Genomic DNA, 18,105 nt, shown 5'->3' on the forward strand with positions numbered 1-18,105 from the left:
CAACACACATACAAGAATCATCAGAAATCTCTGATGTTCCTTCTTGTGATGGAATGAAGGCATAATTTTGAAAAGATGAGTGAACTGCTTCTGGAGTTTTTACAAACTCTTGAATGCATTCACTTCTTTTTGGTTCAAAATTTGGTTTATCAAAGGAGTATCCAGAACATGTTGATTTGCAAGTTTCAGAATCAGATTCTGATATAATTTATCAGAAATCTGTTGAGTTGCTTTTACAAAGACAGTAGGTTTGCTATTATTTGTTCTTACATAACCCAAACCCTCTCCTTTGTTCTTTGGAGTGGACTCTATGAAATTTATGAATTCTTTTGCTTCTTGAAAACATCTTACATTAATTTCTTTATCATTGATTTTCTTGTAAAGATCTCTTCTTTCATTTTCATAGAACTCAATTTTAGCTCTTTGATCTAAACTTTGTTCTATAAGTAATTGATTTTCAAGAATAATTTTATTCAAGGTCCTCTGCAACTCATCAGATTTTTTACCATCTGATTGATGTTTAACTTGCAAGTTTAAAAAATCTGACATGAGCTCATTTAGCTTGTGTTCAAGATCAAGATTGTCTAAACTTACCTGTTGTCCTAAAGTCTCTGGTATGTCATCAGAAAGTACCATGAGACAAAAGTTGGCCATTTCTTCTTCTTCTTCTTCATCAGAAGAGTCATCAGATAGCCATGTATCTGTCCCAGCAATTAAGCTGACTTGCTGTTGTTGCTTCTTAGCTTCTTCAAGCTTCTTTTCATAGTAAGCAACATCTTTCAGCTTCTTGGTCTTGCACTCAGATGCATAATGACCTTTTTGCTTGCACTTGTAACACACCACCTCAGCCTTTCCTTTATCCTTAGATCTAACTTCTTCTTTAGATTTATTATCCATCCTCCTTCTATCATCCTCTGGTATCTCTGGCCTCCTCCCCTCAACCTCTGCTCAAATGTTTTGGTGAGCAGTGCTATTACATCAGCAAAAGCTGAAAAATCTGATGATGTATCAGAAGTTTCAAGACTCTGGCTGTTTGATGGTTATGGATCATTGGAAATTGTTTGTCTTTGTGGGTTTGAGATAAGAGCTAAAGATCCCCCTCTTTGAATGGTTTCTTCAAATATTTCTTCCTCTCTGGGGATCAAGATGTTGTATAAGTCATGAAGACTCATGTTTCCTAGTTCTAAGGTTGAGGACAAAGTCATTGTTAGACTTCTCCATTCTCTAGGCAAAGCATCAAGAAATTTTATGTTTCTTTCATCATTTGATTTAGTTATTCCAATTTTCTTTAGCTCGTTTAAAAGTTTTGTGAACCTTTGATATGTGTCATTTAACTTTTCATTAGGTAAACTTTTAAACCTTTCATAAGATGAGACGTTATTTGTTCTCTTATTTCTTTTCATCCTTTTTCCTCCTTCACAAAGATTTTCCAACTGATCCCATATTTCCTTGGCTGATGCACAAGCATCAACTTGTGAAAATATGTCATTGGGGATGGCCATTATTAAGAGTGATTTTGCTCTTTCATCCCCTGCTACCAGTTCCTTGTCATCCTCACTCCAAAGTATTTCACTTTTGGGAGCTCGGGAGGCAGGGATAGCAGGTAGTTGGTCAGTTGCTGGAATTGCTGGTATTTCAGTCATTGGTATATGTGGACCCCTTTCAATGGATTGAAATAGAGCTCGGTCATGACCATTAAAGAAATTGACCATCCTGATTTTCCATTGGGGGTATTCCTCTCTGACAAGAGTCGGAGGTTTGGACATAGAACCAATATTAAAAGCATTATTCCAGGATTGAAAGCTGGCCATGTTTAGAAAAAAGAAGAAGAGCGATTGATCGTTTGAAAATAATTTATTCAATCTCCTCTGATACCAATTGTTGGACACAGTATGGCCTTAACAACTTCTTTTTATGTAATATGGCAAGTGATTTCAGTATATGTGAAAAAGATGTGCGGAAATGGAAATCAGACTTTCAAGAAACAAGACCTACAGAATTATCAAGTTTATATCACTTTGAAACAAATTAGTTTAACAAGGTGATTGTAAGATTATTATCTAATACAAATGAATCTTGATTTCTGTGTGTGAGAAGAGCGGTGGAGTTTGGGTGTTTGTATATGAATGCTAAGCTTCAAACTCAAGTATCTTCTGCCTCTCGAGCCTTCTATTTATAGACGGCTGTGGACATGCATAAATAATTGTTTATTCATGCAATAAGTCCTGTGTAAAGTAGCAATTTGACATATTCATTGAATCCATCGTTCAAGTTGCATTTGTAATCATGATAACCAATAATGTCATGCTTCGGTTATTGGTGGCAGGATAGAGTTGTGATTTTTAGACAAGTGGGTCTTTCATCAGAATTTCTGATAAACCAGTTCATCAGAAATTCTAGTGAACAAATCATCAGAAAAGTCTGATGATCAGAATCGTCAGAAACTGATGATATTTCATCAGAAATATCATTAGATCCATTAGAAATGACCTTCTGTGATAATCCAAATCAACTCTTGATCAACTTGCGATTCTTTGAAGTAGATACTTTGCTTTTCAGCTGTCCTATCTGATTTTCTTCTTCTTGTTGTGATCTTCAGGACTGTTATCTTCTTCAGAGATCCAGTTGATTGAGATTTTCTTCAATACTTACAAATAAAGTTTCCTAACATATAAAGCCTTTATCAAGAAGCTCTTGAAGTTGGCTAGACAGCTCTTGCATTTCCGATGGTGCTAGACGATAGGGAGACGTAACGACAGGCGTAGCGCCATGCACTAGATCGATACGGAAAGTCAACAAAATGAGGAGGAGGACCAGAAAGATCCTTGGGTAAAACGTCAGGAAAGTCATAAACGGCGGGAACATCACTCATGCTCGGACCCTTATCCTTCTTTTCCATGACGTGGGCAAGAAAGGCGAAGGAACCCTTACGCAAGTATTTGTTCGCTTGAGTACATGACATAAGTTTGGACCTTTAGAAGGTTTCTCGCCATAGACGTGTAGAGAATCACCGTTAGGAAGAGGAAGACGAAGGAATTTCTCATAATAAACGACTTCAGCACGAACTCGCCTAAGCCAGTCCATGCCTACTATGATATCAAACCTACCCAATTGCATGGGTATGAGGTCAATCGAAAACGTATGATCGTTAAGATTTAAAGAACACTTAAGAAGAACAGAATCAACAGAGACGGACTTACCATTAGCGACTTCGACCGCAAATGGTTTAGGCAACTTAGAACGTCTACACTTATGCAAAGATTTGAATCCAACGGATACAAAACTTTTATTCACGCCGATATCAAATAAACACGAAGCATAGACTTGTTAACGAGGAACGTATCGTTGATGACATCATTGGCATTTTAGCTTGAGCTGCAGTGATGATGAAAGCTCTGCCACGTGCTTGCTGCTGCTGTTGTTGGTTATTGCGCTGAGGACAAACGTTGGCGAGATGATTAGGATCGCCACACCTGAAACATGCACGACCAGTGGCGGCTTGAGGTTAGGCTTAGTTGGGTGTGGGGTTTTGGGCTGTAGTAACTGTTTGGTTTTGATTGACGAGTGGCTTTGGGCCACTTCGACAATGGGTGGCGAAATGCCCATACCTATTACAATTCGTGCATAGGTGGCATGGTGCGAGAGCAGGATGGTAGTATAAATATGTATTACACTTGGGATGAGTCCAAGTGTATGCCTTTTTGATTGGCTCATGGTGACAAGGAGCGACTTGTTGAAGTGGCTAAGGTAGGGCTGGCAATTCTGACACGAACACGATAACACGACACGAACCTACACGAAGTTATCATGTTTCGTCTTTAGCCTTAACAGGTTTCGTGTCTAAAACAGGTCGACACGATAAGACCTTAACAACTTTCGTGTCTAAATAGGTTAAAATGTGACAACTGTCACTTTTCCGTACATTCCGTACACAAATGAACAGTAATCTGTGCTTAAATAATTGTGCATGATCTAGTTTACAAGACAAATGAATTTCTGATTTCAGAATATATACATACAATGGCATTTCATGTTACAAGACTTTTATCGTTGCTACATGCAACACGAGATAGTTCAAATGATACACAGAACAGAATTGGCACAATTATCAGACAAACAAAAAAATACTGACGATGTTCAGTACATAGACAAACAATATTTTGAGGTCCAGTGTGAGCCAGAGACCAAGTGATACACTAGTATAGTGTGTAGGGATGTAAGGACCACAAAACTGCGTCACTGGGTGATAGTTCAAGTGCCGGAAAGTACCTAAAACCCACTTAAAGTGCAGAATTTTGCATTTATCATCAAAATTCAGCATTTTAACATGCTTGTAATGTGCAAAAACATGTCAAAATGGTCTTGTATGCTTTCCTAAGTGTCGGGAATTAAAAGTGTCACAAAAAGTTACAAAAAGGACACTATACGGTATAACTTAGCACTTTAACGGAACAGTATCTAACCGAACAACCGGACATTACCCGGAACACTAAAATATTGCTAAAAGCATTGTTTTTATTTTTCTGAGCTAGTTATGGTTCCCGAACACTTAAACATACTACATAATACATGATACCCATAAACACAAGACTTACACTTAACACCTCCACTAATTAGCATCATGTGCCAACAATTTACACTTAACCCCCCCCCCCTCATTGTCTACGGCCTAAGAGGACCCCACACATAAGATTTTTCTAATCTTCCTAAATCCCCATGTGATCTTTTTTAAGATATGGATAGATTATGTTTGTACTTCTCATGACATATTAACCAATGGACAAAGGAGATTAGGGGTTTATAAAAGAAGCATAAGGGATCACCATCTTCATCAACACTTCTTCTCCTCTCTCCCTCTTACCTGGACCCCCTATCTACACACCATCATCATTTTCGGTCATCATTCATACAATCCAAGGATATCTCAAGGTGTTACAAGGTGTCTAAGGAAGTGTGGAGCTCTCGGAACTTGAAGGACCTCACCCGTTTGCTTTTATCCACTCCATTTCCATCTTGTTTCTCCCCTAGCTTGAAGCTAGTAGTAAGATCCTTATTAACTCTTGTTACTTCTATTTTTAGTGGATAAAAGATGTAGTATGATGAAAATAACAAGAACCATAAAAGGTATAAACTTGAATCATGAAACATAAGCTTACATAAGATGAAATATGATGAAAAATTGTTAGTATGATGTTGTTTTAAATATGTTGACGTTTGCTTGATGATTACTAGAAATATTGATGGTTGATCATTTCATGGAACTTGCTAGATCATGATTAAAACATGATTTAGCAAGAAAAGGGATGATTATGTAACAACATGAAATAATCATCACCTTGATTAAACATGAACTTGAAAGTAAAATGATTTTTCTTGAAAAGTAATAAACCAAGTGAACTAGTAATCATGTAAATCCAAGACTTGTGAAAGATTTTTCTAAAGGAACCAAGTTTAAAAAGATGATTCTTGAAGGATCATGGTTTTTTATTAAACCTACACTATTTTTAGTGGAAAGACAAGTAAATAAACACTAGAGAAACAAGAAGATGTTATGGATAAACGTAAGATGTTATGGATAAACATTTTTAGTGGAAGTTATCATGTTTCGTCTTTAGCCTTAACAGGTTTCGTGTCTAAAACAGGTCGACACGATAAGACCTTAACAACTTTCGTGTCTAAATAGGTTAAAATGTGACAACTGTCACTTTTCCATACATTCCGTACACTAAATGAACAGTAATCTGTGCTTAAATAATTGTGCATGATCTAGTTTACAAGACTAATGAATTTCTGATTTCAAAATATATACATACAATGGCATTTCATGTTACAAGACTTTTATCGTTGCTACATGCAACACGAGATAGTTCAAATGATACACAGAACAGAATTGGCACAATTATCAGACAAACAAAAAAAATACTGACGATGTTCAGTACATAGACAAACAATATTTTGAGGTCCAGTGTGAGCCAGAGACCAAGTGATACACTAGTATAGTGTGTAGGGAAGTAAGGACCACAAAACTGCGTCACTAGGTGATAGTTCAAGTGCCGGAAAGTGCCTAAAACCCACTTAAAGTGCAGAATTCTGCATTTATCATCAAAATTCAGCATTTTAACATGCTTGTAATGTGCAAAAACATGTCAAAATGGTCCTGTATACTTTCCTAAGTGTCGGGAATTAAAAGTGTCACAAAAAGTTACAAAAAGGACACTATACGGTATAACTTAGCACTTTAACGGAATGGTATCTAACCAAACAACCGGACATTACCCAGAACACTAAAATATTGCTAAAAGCATTGTTTTTATTTTTCTGAGCTAGTTATGGTTTCCGAACACTTAAACATACTACATAATACATGATACCCATAAACACAAGACTTACACTTAACACCTCCACTAATTAACATCATGTGCCAACAATTTACACTTAACCCCCTCCCCCTCATTGTCTACGGCCCAAGAGCACCCCACACATAAGATTTTTCTAATCTTCCTAAATCCCCATGTGATCTTGTTTAAGATATGGATAGATTATGTTTGTACTTCTCATGACATATTAACCAATGGACAAAGGAGATTAGGGGTTTATAAAAGAAGCATAAGGGATCACCATCTTCATCAACACTTCTTCTCCTCTCTCCCTCTTACCTTCGGCCGACCCCCTATCTCCACACCATCATCATTTTCGGTCATCATTCATACAATCCAAGGATATCTCAAGGTGTTACAAGGTGTCTAAGGAAGTGTGGAGCTCTCGGAACTTGAAGGACCTCACCCGTTTGCTTTTGTCCACTCCATTTCCATCTTGTTTCTCCCCTAGCTTGAAGCTAGTAGTAAGATCCTTATTAACTCTTGTTACTTCTATTTTTAGTGGATAAAAGATGTAGTATGATGAAAATAACAAGAACCATAAAAGATATAAACTTGAATCATGAAACATAAGCTTACATAAGATGAAATATGATGAAAAATTGTTAGTATGATGTTGTTTTGAATATGTTGATGTTTGCTTGATGATTACTAGAAATATTGATGGTTGATCATTTCATGGAACTTGCTAGATCATGATTAAAACATGATTTAGCAAGATAAGGGATGATTATGTAACAACATGAAATAATCATCACCTTGATTAAACATGAACTTGAAAGTAAAATGATGTTTCTTGAAAAGTAATAAACCAAGTGAACTAGTAATCATGTAAATCCAAGACTTGTGAAAGATTTTTCTAAAGGAGCCAAGTTTAAAAAGATTATTCTTGAAGGATCATGGTTTTTATTAAACCTACACTATTTTTAGTGGAAAGACAAGTAAATAAACACTAGAGAAACAAGAAGATGTTATGGATAAACATTTTTGTAAATTATGTTTACAAGTTGTAAACACCAAATCTTTTCAAGAATGAGATTTTAAAAGAAGTAAACACACTTTGGAGGGTAACTAAACCCACTTAACACTTTACCAAGTTACTACGCGTTTTTATGAAAGATTAAGTTCATGTTACTATGTGAAGTGTATTGTTTTTTTTACATTTGGTAAGTACAAAATGGTTAGTGATTTGTTGTTGATTGATTGGATGATTTTTGAAAAGAAAATGATATGCTAAATAGCATGGACACCTCCATTTACAAATGAAACTATGGCGAAATTTTCCAAAAATTCCAACACTTAGACAATAATTTCTAACAAGTTACAAGTATGCTTTTTAACTTTGTTTTTCAAAATAAACTTTGCCATAATTTTTGTAACAAAAATACAATGTATTGGAGGTTGGTTTTCGTAAATAAAAATGGATAAATACATATTTAGAATATATATTTTATATTAAGACACTTGTGTGAATATTAGTTTACTATATGGAATAGTTATATTACTTAAGTTACACACTTAAATATTGGCAAACCGAACGAGAACGTAACTTATAAAATATTCAGGAAAATAATCCTACAAATATATTTTTGGAAAGTATTATTTTGGATACAAGAAGTGAAAATATGATTTTTGTACATATTACCAAGTTATGTCATATTTTCAACAAGAAGAAAAATATATTATTTTTGGGAGATAAAAATATATATTTTCTTGGAATACATTGTTTTTGACAAAACGAGTCTATATATATTTTCTAAGTGAAACTTGAAAATATATTATTTTGGAAACTACAAATACAAGAATACGAGAATACATGTATGAAATACTCCCATCCTTGGGAGGGAAACACGAAAACAAATACATGAAAAGTATTATAACTCTGGATGATGTAAAGACATAAAGGAAACGTAACTCAAAACATGAATACTAAGGCAAGGCACAGCCCGCTCGTCTAATAGACCCTAGCACATTGTAGGTAGTCGTGTTTGTTGACGAGATTTGAGTTACGAGTACTGAAGACGCAAAACAGTGAGTTCATGCTCCCCCTTTCTTTAACTGTTTTTGGTTTTATAACTCTCGGGGGTGAAATACATGTTACGAATACATAAACGGTATGAAATGCCTATGAAATACTAGATCATGTGAGCATAGACTAGATATTGAAATGCCATTAATACTTAATTAGGGACGAGGGTTAGATCTAACGGGTACGGTCGAACCCCACTCATGGTCACAACTAGTACCTAGTAGTGCTTCGAAGTCCCAGTCGAGGTTAATCGACACAGTCGAGGGTAATCGACACAGTCGAGGGTAATCAACACAGTCAAGGTAAATTGACACAGTCGAGGTTAATCGACACAGTTGAGGAAAATCGACAAGGGTATGAGCCATTACGAGTGCTCCCTATGTCCTCACATGCCTTAAAGTCCTTGTAAAATAATTATGTTCATACACGCTTTTCATACATGTTTACAAAGGAGTCTCTCAAAGATTTACAAGAATTACAAGACACAAACAAGACGCATGAACTCACTCAAGTTTTGTTGATGTTTTCCAAAATTACATGCATTTCAGGTAACAGGATGTGTCTTGGGCGCGGGTGTCGTAACTAGAAGTAGACTTCAAGTTTAGATGCCATCCACTATTGTTGGTTTGTAACCGAGTCGAAAGTTGTGTTTTAAAAACTTGAATAGCCAGTGTCTGTAATACTCAAATTTTATGAATGGATGAACATCGTTTTGATCATGTAGTTGTTTATTACGATTGAATGCAATGATATTAAACCAGTCACACATCATACGCTTCCGCAAAAGACAGGATGTGACAGTTTGGTATCAGAGCTTCGATTGTAGTGAAATAGGATTCCTTCTCGAGTCTAGACTACAATCACTAGAGTTCTCTCACGAAAACATTTTACAAAAAGGTTTTCATTGCATTCACATAAGCGTCAAGATCCATGAGAGAAATATTTTTCAAAAAGAGACAAGGCAAGGACATTAGTAGGGAATACCCTCAAGATAAGGTGCCCATTAAGGCATAGTCTACACGAGTTAGACTTGCCAAAGATAAAATACACTCTTGGTGAAAACTAGTACCGAGTAGTGTTTTTGTGTCTCAGTCGTGAATCGACAACTAGAAAAATGACCCCCCAAAAACGAGAGTTATAAGTAATATGATGCATCGAAATGCCTGTTTATGCTAAGTAACATATTTGTTTATCGATACATACATACGAATAAGTGTACGGAATAATTATTGACGTGAATACATACGAATAAGTGTACGGAATAAATATTGACGTGAATACATACGAATAAGTGTTCGGAATGATTATTGACGTGAACAAGATACTTTCGACTCCGACTCCTATTATTGTACTTAACTCGCACGATGAAGCTATCGACCTCGCGTTCATTGCAAAGCTCATGGCTATTACCAAACAAGATTCTGAGCTTGCTTCCGTAGGAAATGGTTGCTATTCTCTCTCGATCGTGAAGGTGTCTGACTACGATAGTGACGACGAGGCAGAGGCGACAACCTTGAACAAATTCTTAATCAGCGGGACGAGATCCCTGCGGCTTTTGTGAAGCAAGATTGACGACATACTTGACCAGAGAAGGAAGATGAAGTATTCATCTTGAAGGTGCCCCTCCAACATCAAGCAGGTTCCATGAAATGATCAACATCAATATTTCTGAACTAAAGTCAAGCATGGGAAAATTTTCGAAATCTGAGGATAACAAGAAAGAGACTCATGTGGAGTCATCAGGCAACAGGAAGAGGAAGTCTTCAAACCTAAAGTCAAGCACCCAAGTCAGCTGTGGAAGCTCTAAGGCAAACAAGAGAAAGAAAGTGAATCTGCCACGTGGCAGGAAAGCTGATGGAGCCACTAATAAGGCTGGTGGTAAAGTTTACTCAGGGACTAAGCCGAGGTGCAGCGAATGCAATTTTCACCATGAAGGTCGATGTCTGAGGCCTAAGTGCGAAAAATGTGGGAAAGAAGGACACAGCAAGGATGCCTGTTGGTCGAAGGATCCAGACAAAAGAAACAAAGGTAGAGTACCAGGTTGCTACAAATGTGGTGAAGCAGGGCACTTTAGGAAAGATTGCCCTCGGAAGAAACAAGCAAGGAGGGTTTTAATGATCGAAACTCGTGAAGCACGCCCGGATCCAGATGCGGTTACGGGTACGTTCCCTAATAATCAACCTTATGCATCTATTTTGATTAATACTGGCATCAACTTTAACCTTGCACGCTTATAACCTAAGAAACAGATTGGCCTGGTTTCAAGTAGAATAGACGTCCCGTATTCTTTAGAAATGGGCACATAGAAGGTCAGTTTAAGCAGACGAAGCAATTAAGGATTGTATTTAGGGACTCAAAAGGTCGGAACCTTCTGTTACCATTGACTTGAGAAGTCATAATATGATAGTCAGCCTGGATTGGATATCCAAGTATAGAGCCTGAGAACATCCCCGTTATGGAAGAAGTTCCAGAAGCCTTTTCTGACGACTTGCCAGGAATACCTCCACAGTGCCAAGTGGAGCTTAGGATAAATCTCGTGCCAGGAGCGGCACCAGTGCCAAATGACACCTTACCGACTAGTTTCTGTCACACCCCGACCACGTAGGACAACAAACCGTGGCGGAAACGTCGGGGAGTGTTGTAACAGAAGCAATCGTTTCACAACCATGGATTCATAAGAGTTTCGTTTATTGATAAAATTAAACATTACATTGTCTTAACATAAAATAAACAAGTTTCTTATCAACTATCATAGTTTTAAAGTCACTAAGGCCTCGTCCAGGTCCTACGTGACGCATGCATCCTAGAAAGTCACATCATTCAACCACACCTGAAACATATGTAAAAACAAAGTCAGCAAAGAAATTGCTGGTGAGTACATAGGTTTTATAAGGGTATTGGAATCATGGCTTGTTTGTATGGTGCAATGCTTTATTAGACTACAAGAGTCGAAATACAAACCTCGTTTTGAAAAGTGTATTGCAACATAGTTAACCAACTCAAATCTAGTTGATTAAGTTTATAAAATCTCGTAGCCATAATTCTTAACCCCAAAACATTTTGTTTTTAGGAAAACATCTTGTAAAACATCATTGTGTGACATCGTTTTAAATATCGTTTACCCAAGTGAACTAAATAACGCCACGGTATGTAATATGATGAAAACACTTATATATAAGAAGTACCAGCGGCGTATCTACCATATTTTCACCACATTACCCCCGTCTCGTTATCTAAACACTTAACCAAAACCAGTCGCTTATCGAAATCGTTTAACATCGTTTCCAAATCGTTTACTCGTTTCCAAATCGTTTACTCGTTTCCAAATCGTTTACTCGTTTCCAAATCGTTTCCAAATCGTATTCGTTTTTAATAGTGAAACTACTTTTGGTCGTCTCATTAACAACATTCAAACCTTCGTGACTCGTCTAACTCGTTTCTCGTTTCGTATTAACAAACCACCAAAGGGTAAGTTAACAATCATCAGATTCAGTCGTTACCCACAACCCCCACACATAACTATGGGTGCAGTGCAATAACGGAATTTGTCAGATCCTATGGTACCATAACCTAATACTGGTCGGCTTGATCAATGCTAATGAATGTCATTCGCTATGTAATTACAACCAACAAGTCGTGTACACCTTATCGAAATCGTTATTAGTTTAGTAAAATCGTTATAATCGTTTTTGAAACCATCGTTTAAACTTTGAAAACATTTGATACATATGAATCACCCCAAAACATTTAAAACAATAAAATAGGGGAACTATGTACTCACATGTAGTGCAAAGTATCCTTGATCAAATAGAACTTCAACAAACTCGAGCAACCAGAGAAATCAAATAGCCCCTAGTAATCGAACCACTAGTCAAACAATAGACGCCTAAATCGGGAGATCGGATAGAATGAGGTCTTGTAAACCAAATGAGTATTGGAACTCGTGTGATATGGTTTAACAAAGCCTACATCCTAAATCGGAACCTAACCTAAGTGCTTTCGACCCATCGTGACCCATTAAGGTAGCTTACGCTCCTTTAACGCGTCGTGTACGCAACACTGCGTTCGAGACGTCTAACTAGTCCTATGACGAGTATTATATGCCCATATATGTTTAATTATGTTACATAATCAGTTACGTGTCAAAAATTTAAGTTACATATGCTTAATTACCAATTATGTATAAAGAGGGTATTTTTGGTAATTTACCAAGGGCACATAAACTACTTATCATGCGACTAATCAAATCTAAGTGACCATAAGGTATAACCCCGGAAGGTTATTCCCTACGCTACTATGGTCACAACACATGTTTGGTCGAATCCTAATGATCGACCAAACGGGTCGTGCTCGAAAGTCTAAGCGGGTGTTTAGTCCGCTCGACTTACGACTCTACATAAGCACAAAACTAACAAGTGACGAGCTAAACATGTCGAAACATGTTTAGTTAAGTTAGAAAACAGGTTTGGTATCAAAACAAACGGTTTTGATACCTACAAGTAGCTTGGTTACAAAATACGCGAGAAGACGCATTCTGGCCGAAGCTACGACTCGTCACTGAGCCTAGATAACGTGGTAATCAGTAGGTATAGTCACTAGAGACTATAACCATCGTGATTACGCTCACGTTATGAAGTTCAAAAGAACTTCGCGTTGATCATAAACTGGTCAAAGCAGAAAGTCAAATACAGTTTGACTTTAACGCTAAAACGAACGATAAACGCGAAAGAATACTTACAGAAGGTCCTCGCAAGATTGAACTTCCGAGTATTCTCAGGTATGAAGTGCTAAAACACCCCAACTTAGAGAACAAACTCAGAATTCAAGTGGGGAGAAATGAAGTTGGGTTGGGTATTTATAGGAAATCCACAACCGTTAGGATCGTTTCTTGTTCCCCAAGCGTTTAATCTCGGCCCTACACTTGTACCCACTGATTTGGAATACTATGGGCATCAAAAACCAGCCCATAGATTGCTCAAACCATGTGCAAAACAATGGGGAACAGCTGGGTTTTAAAAATAAAGTTTGCTGATCTGGGGAGGCTTTACAGACCGTAAGCACATGCCCATACGGTCCGTAAGGGACCTGCAGACCAGCACTTTCATAAAATGACAGTTTAGCCCCTGAACTTGCAAAACTTGCATTTCGGCTCATTTTTGACACGTTTAAGCCCCGTTAACCTCATTTCAAGGCTCTAAAATGAAGTTAAAGTATAGGGAACTCAAAACATGCTCAAAAATATCTCGGATGTCGGTTCGTTTGGTCGTACGGTTGCGTTGTTCGGTTAATTACGACGGGAATCGTAACGAATGCAAAAACGGTCCAAATTGCGCGACGAATGGATTTTTATTATGCCAAACATTAAAACATAATATTTTAATGCTTACATAAATTTTTGGATGTCCGGATGTATTCAGAACGTAAGATATGCGCGAAAATGCAAACTTGTGCACTTTTTGACGCTTTAAGTCCCTATTGATCAACAAAGTTTATTTTAGCATACCGAACCCCTCAAAGCCTATTTCTAAGCTATGTAAAGGTTATTTAGGGTATGTTTAACTTATGATCAAGTTCCGGAGTGTTCGTTACTATACGAATCGGTATAATTTCGCAATTTGACACAAATAGTCCCTGCGATTGAACAAACTTGTTTTCGACACACCAAACCATCCAAAACTTGTTTCTAAGTTATGTGGAGGTTATTTAAGGTATGTTAAGCCTATTTCACTATTCCGGAGCGTTTGTTGCATTAAACTGGTTATATTTACGCATTAGTGCGCGTATAACCTTCCAGAAAGCGATTTAGAGCTTGAAATTGGAATCGAATCGAATTGTAAAATTACCAAACACAAATACACACAAAACACATATAATAACACCAAAGCACATTGTTTTATTAATAATCAACATTGTTTTTCATCGTACGGAGATTACAGAGCACAGTTGTCACAGTCTCCCCTACTTCAGGAAATTTCGTCCCGAAATTTTAACTAGAGGAAGCTTGTGGAAACAAATGTGGATATTTGGTCATCATTTGATCCTTACGTTCCCAAGTAAATTCTGGGCCACGTTTGGACTCCCAACGAACTTTAACCAAATGAATCCGTTTGTTCTTCAACTGCTTGAATGTACGGTCCACTATCTCCACGGGTTTCTCGACAAAGTGCATTGTTTCATCGATTTGAATCTCGTCGAGAGGTATGTGAAGATCAGCGTCAGCTAAGCATTTTCGCAAATTGGACACGTGAAAAGTCGGATGAATATTTCCAAGCTCTGGAGGTAGCTCTAGTCGATAGGCAACTTTCCCCACTCTTTCCACAATCTTGAATGGTCCTACATATCGAGGTGCAAGTTTTCCTTTCCTTCCAAATCTCACGACTCCTTTCCAAGGTGAAACCTTGAGTAGGACATGGTCTCCAACTTGAAATTCCATGGGCTTGCGTCCTAAATCCGCATAACTCTTTTGACGGCTTCTAGCTGTCACAAGATTATCGCGAATTTTCTTGATTTTGTCCGTTGTTTCTAGAACGAGCTCAGGTCCAGTAAGCTGAGCTTCACCGGTCTCGTTCCAACAGACGGGTGAACGACATTTTCGACCGTAGAGAGCTTCGAATGGTGCCATTTTAATGCTAGCATGATAACTATTGTTGTAAGAGAACTCGATCATTGGCAAATGAGAATCCCAATTACCACCAAAGTCTATCACGCATGCTCTAAGCATATCCTCCAAAGTTTGAATCGTCCTTTCGGATTGCCCATCTGTTTGGGGATGATAAGCAGTGCTTAGATTTAGTTGGGTTCCTATAGCAGTTTGCATGGTTTTCCAGAAATGAGATGAAAATCGAGCATCACGATCGGAAATGATATCCAAAGGAACGCCATGTCGTGAAATAATCTCATCAACATAAATCTTTGCAAGTTTATCAGCAGATAGATCCTCGCGAATCGGGAGAAAATGAGCTGACTTCGTTAATCGATCGATAACAACCCAAATAGCATCATGACCTTTAGACGTACGCGGTAACTTAGTGATGAGATCCATCGCAATGCTCTCCCACTTCCAAACCGGTATCTCTGGTTGTACAAGCAAACCAGAAGGTCGTTGATGTTCAGCCTTGACTTTGAGACAAGTTAGGCATTTTGAGACATACAAGGCGACATCTTTCTTCATACCAGGCCACCAGAACTTAGTACGAAGATCTTTGTACATTTTATCAGCACCAGGATGGATAGAATATCGAGACTTGTGAGATTCGTCCATCACTAGGGTGCGGAGTTCGTCTTGCTTCGGGATCCACAAACGATCCTTGAAATAAAGCAAACCATCGCCTTTTGCTTCGAGTTTAAGCTCAAGCTGATGTGGTAATTCCATACCTATCAAATTCTGTGAAACACAAAATTGCTGAGCTTGAAGAACACGAGATTGAAGATCTGATAACGTTTGAACGGAATGAAGTTTGACTCGTTCTTTTCGACTAAGCGCATCGGCCACGACATTCGCCTTACCAGGATGGTAGCGAATTTCGCAATCGTAGTCGTTCAAGAGTTCAACCCAACGTCGTTGCCTCATGTTCAGCTCTTTCTGATTAAGAATATACTGGAGACTTTTGTGGTCTGTGAAAACCACACACTTCGTGCCGTAAAGATAATGTCTCCAGATTTTGAGCGCGAAAACCACAGCTCCTAACTCGAGATCGTGAGTTGTATAGTTCTTCTCGTGGATTTTCAACTGTCTAGATGCATAAGCAATAACTTTACCTCGTTGCATGAGGACGCAACCAAGGCCTAAGTTAGATGCATCGCAGTAGACAACGAAATTATCGTTTCCATCGGGCAGAGATAGAACAGGAGCATTACATAACTTCCGCTTCAGCGTTTGAAACGCTTCTTCTTGCTTGGGTCCCCACTCAAAAGGCTTATTCTTCTGAGTCAAAGCAGTGAGTGGAACCGCAATTTTCGAGAAATTGGAAATGAATCGACGATAATATCCAGCAAGACCAAGAAAAGATCGAATTTCTGTAGGTGTCGTTGGCGTACACCAATCCTTAATAGCAACAATCTTGGATGGATCCACATGAATACCTCGCTCATTGACTATATGACCCAGAAATTGAACTTCTTTAAGCCAAAATTCACACTTGGAGAATTTAGCGAAAAGTTGTTCCTTCTTAAGGAGTTCCAACGTTAAGCGAAGGTGTTGCTTGTGATCGGCTCGAGTCTTCGAATAAATGAGAATATCGTCGATGAACACAATAATGAACTTGTCTAAATAAGGTTTACAAACCCTATTCATTAAGTCCATAAAGATAGCTGGAGCATTCGTTAAGCCAAAAGGCATGACTGTGAACTCGTAATGCCCATATCTCGTGCGGAAAGCAGTTTTGGGAATATCTTCTTCGAGAACACGAAGTTGATGATACCCAGAACGCAGATCGATCTTAGAAAAACATGAAGCACCTTGCAGCTGATCGAAGAGATCATCAATTCGAGGTAGGGGATATCGATTCTTGATGGTAAGCTTGTTAAGCTCACGATAATCGATACACACTCGAAAAGACCCATCTTTCTTTTCACGAAGAGGACAGGAGCTCCCCAAGGTGAATAACTCGGACGGATGAATCCTTTATCAGATAACTCTTGAAGCTGTTTCGATAATTCTTGCATCTCTGAAGGTGCAAGACGATAAGGCGCTTTCGCAATCGGGTTGGCATTAGGTACGAGGTCGATATGAAACTCAACTTGACGAACTGGAGGCAAACCAGGCAGTTCATCAGGAAACACCTCTGGATAATCCCGAACAATCGGAATATCCTGAATACTCTTACTCTTGCTTTTCGCCTCAGTGACATGTGCTAGAAAAGCAACATATCCTTTTCTCAAATATCTCTGGGCCTTTGTACACGACATAAGCTTCAATCCCCCTGAAGGTTTCTCACCACGAACCTCCAAAACATCGCCAGACGGAAGGGGAATACGAACAATCTTATCAAAACAAACCACCTCAGCGTGGTGTTTGGTTAACCAATCCATTCCAACGATAATGTCGAAGCTTCCAAGTTGCATTGGCGTGAGGTCGATAGGGAAGAGGTGGTTATCAAGGTTCAACTGACAATTACGAATAACAGAATCGAGAACAAGAGGTTTACCAGTAGCAACTTCGACAGACAAGGGTTTCCTCAATTTAGTTCTAGGTATTGCAAGCAAAGGCTCAAAAGATAATGAAACAAAACTTCGATCGGCACCTGAATCAAAAAGAATAGATGCAGGTTGATTGTTAACAAGAAACGTACCATTGACAACCTCGTTGTCAGCCCTCGCTTCGTTTGCATTCAAGTTGTAAGCTCGCCCTCGAGCAGGATTCACATTGGCGTTCACATTCGGGTTTGCATTAGCATTTGCCAGCCTCGGACAGTTGTTGCGGAAGTGGCCAAACTCTCCACAATTAAAACATGAACCTGGTGGGAACCTAGCAGCATTCCCTTGTGCCGGAGCTTGAACCTGGGCGATCAGATTTTGTCCTGAACGACAAACATTGGCTAAATGCCCAAGCCTACCACATGTAGCACACTGTTTACAGGCCTGTTGGGCAACATGGTGACCATTACATCGAGTGCAGTGAGGTGCGGTACCAGCATATGCTTTCTTCGCAGGAGGTTGAGTCGGTGTGTTCTGATCAGCCTGTGTCGTAACAGCAAAGTT

This window comes from Helianthus annuus, chromosome 3 (assembly GCF_002127325.2).
Source record: "Helianthus annuus cultivar XRQ/B chromosome 3, HanXRQr2.0-SUNRISE, whole genome shotgun sequence".
Taxonomy (NCBI): domain Eukaryota; kingdom Viridiplantae; phylum Streptophyta; class Magnoliopsida; order Asterales; family Asteraceae; genus Helianthus; species Helianthus annuus.